Source organism: Monodelphis domestica, chromosome X (genome assembly GCF_027887165.1).
Source record: "Monodelphis domestica isolate mMonDom1 chromosome X, mMonDom1.pri, whole genome shotgun sequence".
Taxonomy (NCBI): Eukaryota; Metazoa; Chordata; class Mammalia; order Didelphimorphia; family Didelphidae; genus Monodelphis; species Monodelphis domestica.
Window position 1 is genome coordinate 63599856 of NC_077235.1, and position 11808 is coordinate 63611663.

Genomic DNA, 11808 nt, shown 5'->3' on the forward strand with positions numbered 1-11808 from the left:
GGCAGATAGATTCCTAAGTATTTTATATTGTCTAGGGTGATTCTAAATGGTATTTCTCTTTCTAATTCTTGCTGATGCAATGGGTTAGAGATATATAGAAATGCTGATGACTTATGTGGGTTTATTTTGTATCCTGGAACTTTGCTAAAATTGTTGCTTATTTCGAGTAACTTTTTGGTTGATTCTCTAGGTTTCCTTAAGTAAACCATAATGTCATCTGCAAAGAGTGATAGCTTGGTCTCCTCCTTGCCTATTTTAATACCTTCCATTTCTTTTTCTTCTCTAATTGCTACTGCAAGTGTTTCTAGTACAATGTTAAATAATAGAGGTGATAATGGGCATCCTTGTTTGACTCCTGATCTTATTGTGAAGGCTTCTAGTTTAACCCCAGTGCCGATGATGTTTGCTGATGGTTTTAGATATATACCATTTATTATTTTTAGGAAAGGCCCTTCTATTCCTATACTTTCTAGTGTTTTCAATAGGAATGGGTGTTGTATTTCATCAAAGGCTTTTTCTGCATCTATTGAGATAATCATGTCATTTTTGTCAGTTTGCTTGTTAATATGGTCAATTATGTGGATGGTTTTCCTAATATTGAACCCTCCTTGCATTCCTGGTATGAATCCTGCCTGGTCATAGTGGATGACCCTTGTGATGACTTGTTGGAGTCTTTTTGCTAGTATCCTATTTAAGATTTTTGCATCTATATTCATTAGGGAGATTGGTCTACAGTTTTCTTTCTCTGTTTTTGACCTGCCTGTCTTTGGGATCAGTACAATGTTTGTGTCATAAAATAAATTTGGTAGAACTCCTTCGCTTATTCTGTCAAATAGTTTAATATTGGGATTAGTTGTTCTTTGAATGTTGGATAGAATTCATTTGTGAATCCATCTGGACCTGGAGATTTTTTCTTAGGGAGTTCTTTTTATGGCTTGTTCAATTTCTGTTTCTGATATGGGGTTCTTAAGGTAATTTATTTCTTCCTCTTTTAGTCTAGGCAATTTATATTTTTGTAAGTATTCATCCATATCACCTAGATTGCCATATTTGTTGCCATATAGTTGGGTATAGTAGTTTTTAATGATTGCCTTAATTTCCTCTTCATTAGAGGTGAGGTCTCCTTTTTCATCTTGGATACTGTCCATTTGGTTTATTTCTTTCCTTTTTTAAATTAAACTGACTAGTACTTTGTCTATTTTATTTGTTTTTTCAAAGTACCACCTTCTAGTCTTATTTATTAAATCAATAGTTCTTTGACTTTCAATTTTATTAATTTCTCCTTTGAGTTTTAGGATCTCTAATTTAGTCTTCATTTGAGGATTTTTAATTTGTTAGCTTTCTAATTTTTTAATTTGCATGCCCAATTCATTGAACTCTGCCCTTCTTAATTTGTTAATATATGAATTCAATGATATAAATTTCCCCCTGAGTACTGCTTTGGCTGAATCCCATAGGTTTTGAAAGGTTGTCTCATCATTGTCATTTTCTTTAATGAAGTCATTAATTGTTTCTATGATTTGTTCTTTAACTGGTTTTGGAGAATCATTGTTTAATTTCCAATTAATTTTCGATTTACCTCTCCATGTTCCCCTACTAATTATTATTTTCATTGCATTGTGATCTGAGAAATTTTCATTTATTATTTCTGCTCTTTTGCACTTGTTTGCAATGTTTTTATGCCCTAATACATGGTCAATTTTTGTTTATGTACCATGTGCTGCAGAAAATAAGGTATATTCCTTTTTGTCCCTATTTATTTTTCTGCACATGTCTACTAACTCTAATTTTTCTAAGATTTCATTCACTTCTCTTACCTCTTTCTTATTTATTTTTTAATTTTGATTTATCTAGTTCAGATAGAGGAAGGTTCAGGTCTCCCACTAGTATAGTTTTTCTATCTATTTCATCCTTGAGTTCCTCTAGTTTCTCCTTTAGAAATTTGAATGCTATGCCATTTGGTGTATACATGTTGAGTACAGATATTTCCTCACTGTCTATACTGCCTTTTATCAGGATGTAATTACCTTCCCTATCTCTTATAACTAGATTTATTTTTACTTTGGCTTTGTCAGATATCATGATTGCGACTCCTGTCTTCTTTTTGTCAGTTGATGCCCAATAGATTTGGCTCCACCCTCTTACTTTCACCTTATGTGTATCTACCTTCCTCATGTGCGTTTCTTGTAGACAACATATGGTAGGGTTTCAGATTCTAATCCACTCTGCTATTTGCTTGCGTTTTATGGGTGAGTTCATTCCATTCACATTCAAAGTTGTGATTACCAGCTTTGTATTTCCCAGCATATTGATTTCTGCTCCTATTCCTGCCTTTTCTTCTTTCACTATTTCCTTCTATACCAATGTTTGCTTTTAAACAGTCCCCCTTGTTACCACCCTTGTTTTACTTCCATTTCTACCCCCCTCCCTTCTTATCCCTCCCCTTATTTTTCCTGAAGTCTTTCTAAAATTAACCTCCACCCCCTCCCTCTCTTGTACTGCTTCCCTCCCCACCAGACTGTTTGTTACCCTTCTACTCCCTTATAGTGCGCACATCTATTCTCTGCCCACAATGGATTGGATTGTTTTTCCCTCTTTGAGTCAATTCCAAAGCATGTAAAAGTTGAGTATTTCCTGTCTCCTGCCTCTTTACCCCTCCTGTGTATTGATGTTCTGCCCCCTCCCACCATGAGCTTCTTTATAACATATAAATTTACCTACATTTGTTTCTTTTCCCATTTCTTTTAATATTAACCTATTTTAAGCTCTAGTTGTATATATGTATATATGTATACATACTCATGTGAATGTATTTTTGCATGCATATATCTATATACCTATTTATGTCTTGTCATTTCATCCTATATAGTTTGTCACTGTTCCCTCTAAGTGTACTTCTTTTTACTGCCCAGGTAATAACGGTTTTTAAGAGTTGCCAATGACCTCTTTTCTTATAGGGATACATATCATTTTAACTGATTGAGTCTCTTAAATTTTTTGTTTTGTTTTGTTTTTCTTTACCCCCCTCTTTTTTAATTACCTTTTGATGATTCTCTCGAATTCTGTGCTTGGACATCAGATTTTCCGTTCAGGTCTTGTCTTTTCTTCATGAATTCTTGAAATTCTTCTATTTTGTTGAATGACCATACTTTCCCCTGTAAGAATATCGTCAGTTTTGCTGGGTAGTTGATTCTTTGTTGTAGCCCTAGTTCCCTTGCTTTCCAGAATATTGTATTCCATGCCTTTCTTTTTTTTCAGTGTGGATGCAGCCAGATCCTGAGTTATCCTCACTGTGGTTCCTTGGTATCTGAATGACTTCTGGGCAGCTTTTAATCTCTTTTCTTTTGTCTGATAGTTCTTGAATTTGGCTATAAAATTCCTGGGTGTTGTCAGTTGGAGATTAAGTACAGGAGGTGATCTGTGTATTCTATCAATCTCCATTTTTCCCTCTTGTTCAAGGATTTCGGGGCAGTTTTCTTTAATAATTTCCTGTAATATAATGTCCAAGCTTTTCCTTTTGTCATGGTCTTCTGGTAGGCCAATAATTCTTAAATGGTCTCTCCTTGAACGATTTTCTAAATCCTCTGTTTTGTGAATGAGGTGCTTCATATTTTCCTAAATTTTTTCATTCTTTTGGTTTTGTTTTATAGTGTCCTGCTGCCTTGTGAGGTCACTCGATTCTAGTTGTTGTGTTCTGGTTCTTAAAGACTGGATTTCATCCTTAGTTTTTTGGTCATCCTTTTCCTTTTGGTGGGATTTTCTTTGGAGGTCATCTTTCATCTTCTTCACCTCATCTTTTGTCTGCTTTGCCTCATCTTTCATCTCCTTTGCCTCATTTTCCAGCTGGTTGATTTTGGCTTTTAAGACACTATTTTCTGTTTCCAGATGACTTATCTTAGTTTTTAAGTTCTTTTCCCAATTGTCTTCAGCCTCTCTTAATTGTGTTTTGAATTGCCTTTTGAGTTCTTCCAAGGCCTGTATCCAATTCGCTGGGATTTCTGATTTTTCCTTTGCTGATCCCTCCCCCTCTGTTTTTTGCTCATTACCTGTGCAGAAGCTGTCTATTGTAATTTCTTTCTTCTTTTTCTGTTGTTTGCTTGGGTTTATCACTTCTTTGCTCCCCATATTTGTCTGTGCTCTTGTTCCTCAAATTTTTTTTGGTTTTGGGGCTGTCAGTCTCCCTACTTGGAGCTTTGTCAGATATCTTGTTACAGTCTCTAGGGGAGGAATGTTAGCTTCCCTGTCCTCTGGAGCCTTTTGATCAGATTAAGTTCAATTGGGTTGGGCTGTATGTGCTCTGAGGCCAAATACTCCTAGAAGGCTGGGCCACCCAGGTTCTCTCCAGTTCTTTCCAGCTGCGTCTTAGCTGTCCGCAAGGTTCCCCAGTGCCTTTGCCCACCTCCCTGAGTTCTGAGGAGTTCTGATGGGATTAGATTCACCTGGATTGGTCTGGATGCACCTTGATGCACAGTGAAACTGGAGCCAGATTGAGGGACCCAGCCACTACCCCAGTCTCTCCCTGGCTTTCTCCCTGCCGTCCATGCTGGACACTCTGAGCCCTGCACCCCGCTGCTCACAAGGTAGACCCTCCAAACCAGCACCTTTGCACACCCAGAAGTTCCCACCGCCACTGGGGGCTCAGCTCTCTGGGTTGGGGGGGGGGGCAGGGTCCTGGGACCTTCCCTCTGCCTTCCCCTTAGATCCGAGTATTTTCAGGTTCCAGCTTTTGGGGGGCATACCTTTTGATTTGAGTCCAGAAGGAGGATACCCTGCTTCTGTCCTGTTGTTCAGTTTGAATTTTGGTGCCCTAGGAGCATTCAGTTTGTAATCGGTAAAGGTTTCCTGAGATCTGAAATTTTGCTGCTTGCTAAGCCGCCATCTTGACTCGCCTGTTTTGTTTTCTCAAGTAGCATTTAGAAAGGTAGATTGATTAATTGAAGTGGTATAGTAATAACGGTTGGTAAAGCATTTCCCCTCCTTCTATTCTAAAATTTGTTACACACTTTCCCCAAGGTACAGCTAGAATCCAAAGGAAATTGAACTTACATTTAGAAAGCACAGTTTGTAAAAGGTTTTCTCCCAGCTGCTGGAAATAATTTTCACCAATTCACAGAGTGTCAAAAAGTTCCCTTAAGTGTAGTGAATCTGCGTCCATCTGTTCTTTGCTTCAGATGCATACTCTGCCATTGGCTCATTTTGGGATGTGTCTAGGTCACCATTATGAAGTCGAGTATCCTCTACCCTTCAAAGCTTAGAAGACCATCCTCTAGCCATTGGAGGGGAAGAGATCTGACCAAGGTTGAAGCCCAGGTCTAGGTGGATTCCTCCTTAGTAGAGTGCTAGAAAGTCATGTGCTTGCTCCCACCTCTTGTTAGAAGTTATTTAGATTATATATATATATATATATATACTGTTGTGAGGCCAGGTTTCCTTGGCCTGGTGCAAAGTTACTGCTGTTCAAAGAGGGATTTTTACATTTAGTGGAAGGCCATTGAGATCTTTTCAGCATCTTATCACCTACTTTCATTTGGATGTTATTAAATCAATCAAACACCCCATATTTCATATAATAGAGTACAAAATTTTGATATAAATTAGAGTTGTCTAAGAATTTCAGAAGGGTTCATTTAGGTCAGGATTCTTTGTCGAAGACTTTAAGGGATTTGGACGGGAAGGATAACTCAGGTCTGAATAGGTGGTACACATTTCTGGAATCAATAAAAAAAACTAAAAAAATCATAGGCTTTGTCTGCATCATACATATAAAATACAGTTTAATGAACATGCTTTCAGACTTCTGCCTAAAACTATGGGGAGTTACTATTGCTTTGTGTTGCAGTTTTATTGATGTGGACAGGCAGAATTGAGTCCCTTTTTTATAATATGACCTCCTGGTCATTACTTAAAACCACTGAGCCATTTTTAATCTTAGCCTTTTCTTCTCTGCCAGTAGTTTCTCAGACAGACAGCATGTCATCCACTAACTTAATTTCAGATTTTAAAAAGACATTTAGCTCTATAACACCAGATGATAAAAAGCCCACTTAATGGTGAATGTTCTTCTGCTGTCTGGTTGATCAATAAATTAGGTAGATTAATTAAGTCGGGCTGTCAGGACCAAAGACTAGCCAGCGAAACTGGCGAATTTCTTAGAAAGGAGGCTGGAAGAAGAATCTAACATTTGTAAAGATTAAAATTTAGGGGAGACTGAGGCAGGTAGAAATTAGTTTCTCTCTGCAAGGAGTATTATATTTTTTAAAGGTTTATTAAGGATTAAGGATTAAAGAATATACAAGTAAGAAACATGTGCCTAGACCAGAGGCCTAGACAAAATAACCTCACATCATGGAAGAGATGCCTCTGCTCCAAAACGGAAGTCCAAAAAAAGAGACCCAAAAACCTTTGCCTCCAGCTTAAATCCTTCCTCGATCTCGGCCCACCTCAGAATTCCCGTGAGATTACAAAACATTTTGGGGAAGTAGAGCAAAGGCTTGTGGGGATTGTAGTCCTCTATTCGAGTCTATTTTTTACATACCCCCATTTGATCCTCTGGGAAGAAGTCCTTCCCCAAAGGATCATAAAAGCATAATCAATTTAAAGATTACAATAATTTGAGGATAAGAGAAAACAAACAAACAAAAAAACCAATAATTACTGGATGCATTGACAGAAAGCCAGTTAGGGGGCAGTCCCCTTTGGCATAAAAGTATACATACAAATAAATGTTCAATCAACCATACCCAATGTTCAATTTTGTGCAACTTGTGGTCTGGAGGCTTCTTCTTGGTGGCTTCTCCAACAGTTCAGTTCTGGATTCAGAGAGGTAGCATCTTCTTTACCTAAAGTTATTCTCAAAAGGAATTTAAACTTTGCAATTTATATAATGATATTTTTTACATACAGGCAGAACTTAGCGGCCAGGGGTCAGGTGGGCGACAAATGCAACAGGTCTGGATCGGGGACTGCAGCTTTGCGAGGGTAAAACAAACAAACAAACAAAAAACCTTGGCCAGAGAGATGTGGCTCAAAAAAAAAATTCTAGGTACTAGCTATTAAAGATTAACTAAAGATCAGAAAAGAAATCAGAAGATTGAGAGTGTTTTGCCCCTTCATAGTCACCAAACTGTAAAGATTAAAATTTAGGGGAGACTGAGGCAGGTAGAAATTAGTTTCTCTCTGCAAGGAGTATTATATTTTTTAAAGGTTTATTAAGGATTAAGGATTAAAGAATATACAAGTAAGAAACATGTGCCTAGACCAGAGGCCTAGACAAAATAACCTCAAATCATGGAAGAGACGCCTCTGCTCCAAAACGGAAGTCCAAAAAAAGAGACCCAAAAACCTATGCCACCAGCTTAAATCCTTCCTCGATCTCGGCCCACCTTAGAATTCCCGTGAGATTACAAAGCATTTTGGGGAAGTGGAGCAAAAGCCTGTGGGGATTGTAGTCCTCTATTCGAGTCTATTTTTTACACATTCCTTCTGACTTGAGAATGGATCTAGAGAATAACTGATAGAAAAACACTCGATCTCCTGGTTGCTCAACCTTGGGGTCTCTCATTACCTCTCATGGCCTCAACTTACTAATTTATCCAGGGCTGATGGATGGTTCCTAAATACTTAACTGGGTTTTTTTGAGAAGAACACTGGAAATCTTCAATCCCAAAGAAATGGGAGATTTTAGGATCCTGGCTTTATAGCTGGAAGAGACCTCAGAGGTGGTGAATCCAACCACTATCTGAAAAATGTAAAAATTGAGGCCTGGAGATGGAAAGTGATTATTCTCACAGCATCATAGAAGTAGAGGTCATTTGGAACCTCAACAACTATTTCATCAAATATCTTCATTTTACACAGAGAGAAACAGAGTCTCAAGGAAGGGAAGTGACTTTTAAATTGTTTAATTATTTAGTTTTGTGTCTGACTCTGTGATACTATAGTCCATGGGGCTTTCCTCATGGTTTGCTGTTTCCTTCCTCAGTGGCTAAGAGAGGTTAAATTGCTTAAGGTCACCCAGCTAGGATATTCCTGAGACTTAATGTGAACTTAGGTCTTTCTGACTCCCAAGTCCATTGCTCTATCCAGTGTACCACCTTGCTGCTTAATAACTCTTAGGAACAGATTTGAAACCACAGGTCTTCTGAATCCAAAGCTAGGACTCTGTGGCAATATTTGACTACACTCCAATGGAATGCTGTAGAGAGAATCTTGAGCTATCTTCCAACTTTTTAACATCTTTGAAATGGTGTTGGGACCACTCCATGGACACTTGATCCTTTGTGGGGATCCTATGGGAGTTTGACTTTTGGTCTGCTGCCATGAGTCATAGGGTAAATAAGGAAGCAATGGTTTCTCATTTGTGTTCCAAGTCAGTACAGTGCTTGCTAGAGGGAAAGGAGTCCATGGGATACCTCCAATGGGGATCCTGCCTTTGTGACATCTTCCTCACTGACTTAATCATTACTATTTTGATCCCTCAAGAAACATTAAGTATAGTTTTGACATCATTTGGAATTTGCATGAAACCAAATTCACCTCAGAAACAGTGCATTTCCAATTAATCTTTGCAAGATGAAAGGATTATTACTGCCTGTGAATTACTCCGATAATTAATTTTTATACAAATCAACTATTTTACAGCTCTAGACACCGTGTGTCCGTTGCATTCAAAAGACTACAGTTATTTTCTTTTCTGTCATTCTCCATAGAGAGGAAACACTACATTATATGGTGGGTTCCCTGACTCTCAGAGTTGGAGGAAACCTGAGAGTCTGAAGTGCCCAGTTATCGATCCCATTGGATAAAACAAGACCAACAATGTAACACACAGGAGGGAGTTAATTAAACAAACTGCAATTTGGGCTCAGCACTCTAAAAATGGCTGGCCCTGAGTCTGGGGTTTGCAGGCTTTTTATACACTTTTGTGGTAGAGGGATTGCACAGGAATTCTTGGGGTGGGGGGTGTGAACAGGAACTCCTGGGCCTGAGGTGTTATCAGTTCCTGGCATATGTCAAGAGGGGGAGGTACAGGAACTCCTAGGGTTATGGGGCCAGGGAGGGGAAAGAAGGGGTTTGGGAGCTGGCTCTTCATTTCCCACTTCTGCTGTACATGAGGAATCTTCCTCATGAGATCTTATCATCATAAGGGTAATTCAGTAGGAGTCGGGGTTTGTTATTGCTGGTGAAGGACCATAGCTGGACAGTATTAATGCAATCCAAGACAAAGGCTACTAGGCGACTAAGAATACATGGAACATAGATTCCTTAACTAGCCCCGTATGATCAGCATAAAAGCAAAGAACAACACAGGGTACTTTCCAGAGAGGCTGGAGGTTCCCCTTTCTATTCCTAGAGTAGTAAACCATCAGGCATTTGGCCAGGGGTTTGGCCATCTGACTGGGGTCTGCCTGGAGACATTGGGAATGTAGGGAATGAACCTCATAAAAGAGTTTTTTAATTTTAACAGACAGATGCGTGAGATACAGCTCGATAGAATTGAGGTATAGTCTGGAGATGCATCTCTCTTGTCCATCTTAAATCTAAAGGACAATCAAAGGAGCACAATCATTTCAGGGTCCTATGGGGGTCATTAGATGTTTTAGGCTAGGAGTCATGAGAATGGAAGGGAGTAATGGAATTCCCTGATAATACTTTGCCCAAGTTTCTGGGGGTAAAGTGCCCATGTCATCTTCCCCCTCTCCAAATATCTTAAGGGGAAAGGGGTGATGGTCTCAGTCTTCTGTAGCTTCTTCAGAGCTGAGAATGTTTGTAGAGCTGTATTGTCAGGAGAGAGAGGTATTGACTGTAGTCAATGTCCAGGGCTTCAGACTGGAATAGTTTCCGAAGTTACAGTGGCATCTAGGTGACTCCCATGAGTGCTTCTATCCTAGAAGCAACTAGAGTAGTGACAAGGTTACAAATGCAAGGTCCACATATCCCACAGGGGAGTAGCCAAAACCTGAACAGGGAGGGAAAGGCTTTGGACACAGGGTCTTTAGGGGTGTGTCCTTAGTGAATTCCTGGGTCCTAGGTAGGTGGGGACATGTTTAGAGATCTGAAGGATGTCCAGCAACTGCTTCCCCGATTGGCAGACAGGTCACAAGGGGGAGAGTCAGCCCCTAAAATAGAAGTGTAAAAACCAGGACTGGGGCAAAAACTAGAGCAACAGATATAAACAGGAAAATTAATACAATAGTAATTGATATTACGCATTTACATTTGGGTGTCTGAAGACTCCATCTTCAGAAATCATCTTCTGACAATAACAGATCCCATTAGGAAATCAGGTTCCTGAGTTGTTTGCAGATTTGGTATGTGATGTTTCTGTTAAAGAATATCTTTTTGCAAAGTACTCATTAACTATAAACATCTATAAGCACTTGAGTAACAACATTTTACAGATGTATTTCTTTACCCCAGATTCTGGGGGAAATTCAAGAAAGCTTTGAGCTATATTTCCAAGCTCAAGATCCAAACTTCAACTGTGGTAAATTAAGGCTACAAATACAATCCATCTATTAATAAACTTTACCTATTTTTCAAAGTATGTTCCCTAACAATTTTCAATTATTAACCTAATAGATTGTTTGGGGAAATGGAAACCCTAATTTTACAATTTGCATTATGTGCTGATTATGGGAATTTGTCACAAACTAAAAGGCCGACAGGGAAAATATTTCCTCGTGTCCCAAGGGACACATAGTGTGGGCTTCCCGTATAGGCCAAAGCTATCACTGGCTCATGCCATCATTGTATCACTCAAGGATTAACAGCCTAGATGGTCAGCAAAGGTTCATTCTCAGGTGAGCCCAGAATATGCCTCTTTAACCATCCCACAATGTTCTCTGTCCTTTGTGTACTTTGTCACCATTAGATCCCAGAAGCCTTCTTTTTCAATAAAGGACAAGTCTCACCCATTACAGTTCAGAGAAATTCTGCTCATCAGTAGTCCAGAAACAAATTTCCATACCCTCAAACAAGCCTTTCATATCTCTACAAGGCTGTTCAGTCAGTTATTCTTATGTAGTTTGGCAATAATTTACATATCACACTTTAGTCACAAAACTTGAAATAACGAACATGAGTGTTGAATTGAGTAGCTCTGTAGTAATATAAATCAGGGCTGTATCATCTCTTGGACCTAGGCCATCCGAAAGCCTAAGAAAACACCATGTAGGGATCGCTTCAGGGTAACTGTCCAGAGAAATTAAAGAATCGTATGTGATTTTCCAACAACACATACATTAATTTTAGCAATTATTCCTAGGTCAAGGATCCAATTATAAGAGTAAAATATCTATCTGTCCTCTTTCACCACCCTATATGTCTCCTTCTCTCTCTCTCTCTCTCTCTCTCTCTCTCTCTCTCTCTCTCTCTCTCTCTCTCTCTCTCTTTCTTAATTTCTTCCTTCTTTGTAAATAAAACACCATAAAATTCCATTCTGACTTGAGTATTTCATTGAGATTTAGAATTTAAATCCCTGGTGACTAACTAAAATATCAATTCAGTCTCAACCCTAAATTTACCCCTTACAGTCTTTATATATCTCATCCAAATCAGTGTCCTTCATTCCCACATCAATCACCAGACTTCGTAATGGTTGATAAGTTTGAATCTCACAAGGCATGCTCCACCTTAACACTTAAAGTCTCTGTTTCTGCTGATATGCTATGGCACAGTTGAATGTAATGGGCTTCTGTACTAGCAGCAATGCAATGATCCATGAGGGAATTATGAGAAAGAATGTTATTCATATTCAGAGGAAGAACTGTGGGAGTAGATACACTGAAGAAAAACAACTGCTTGATC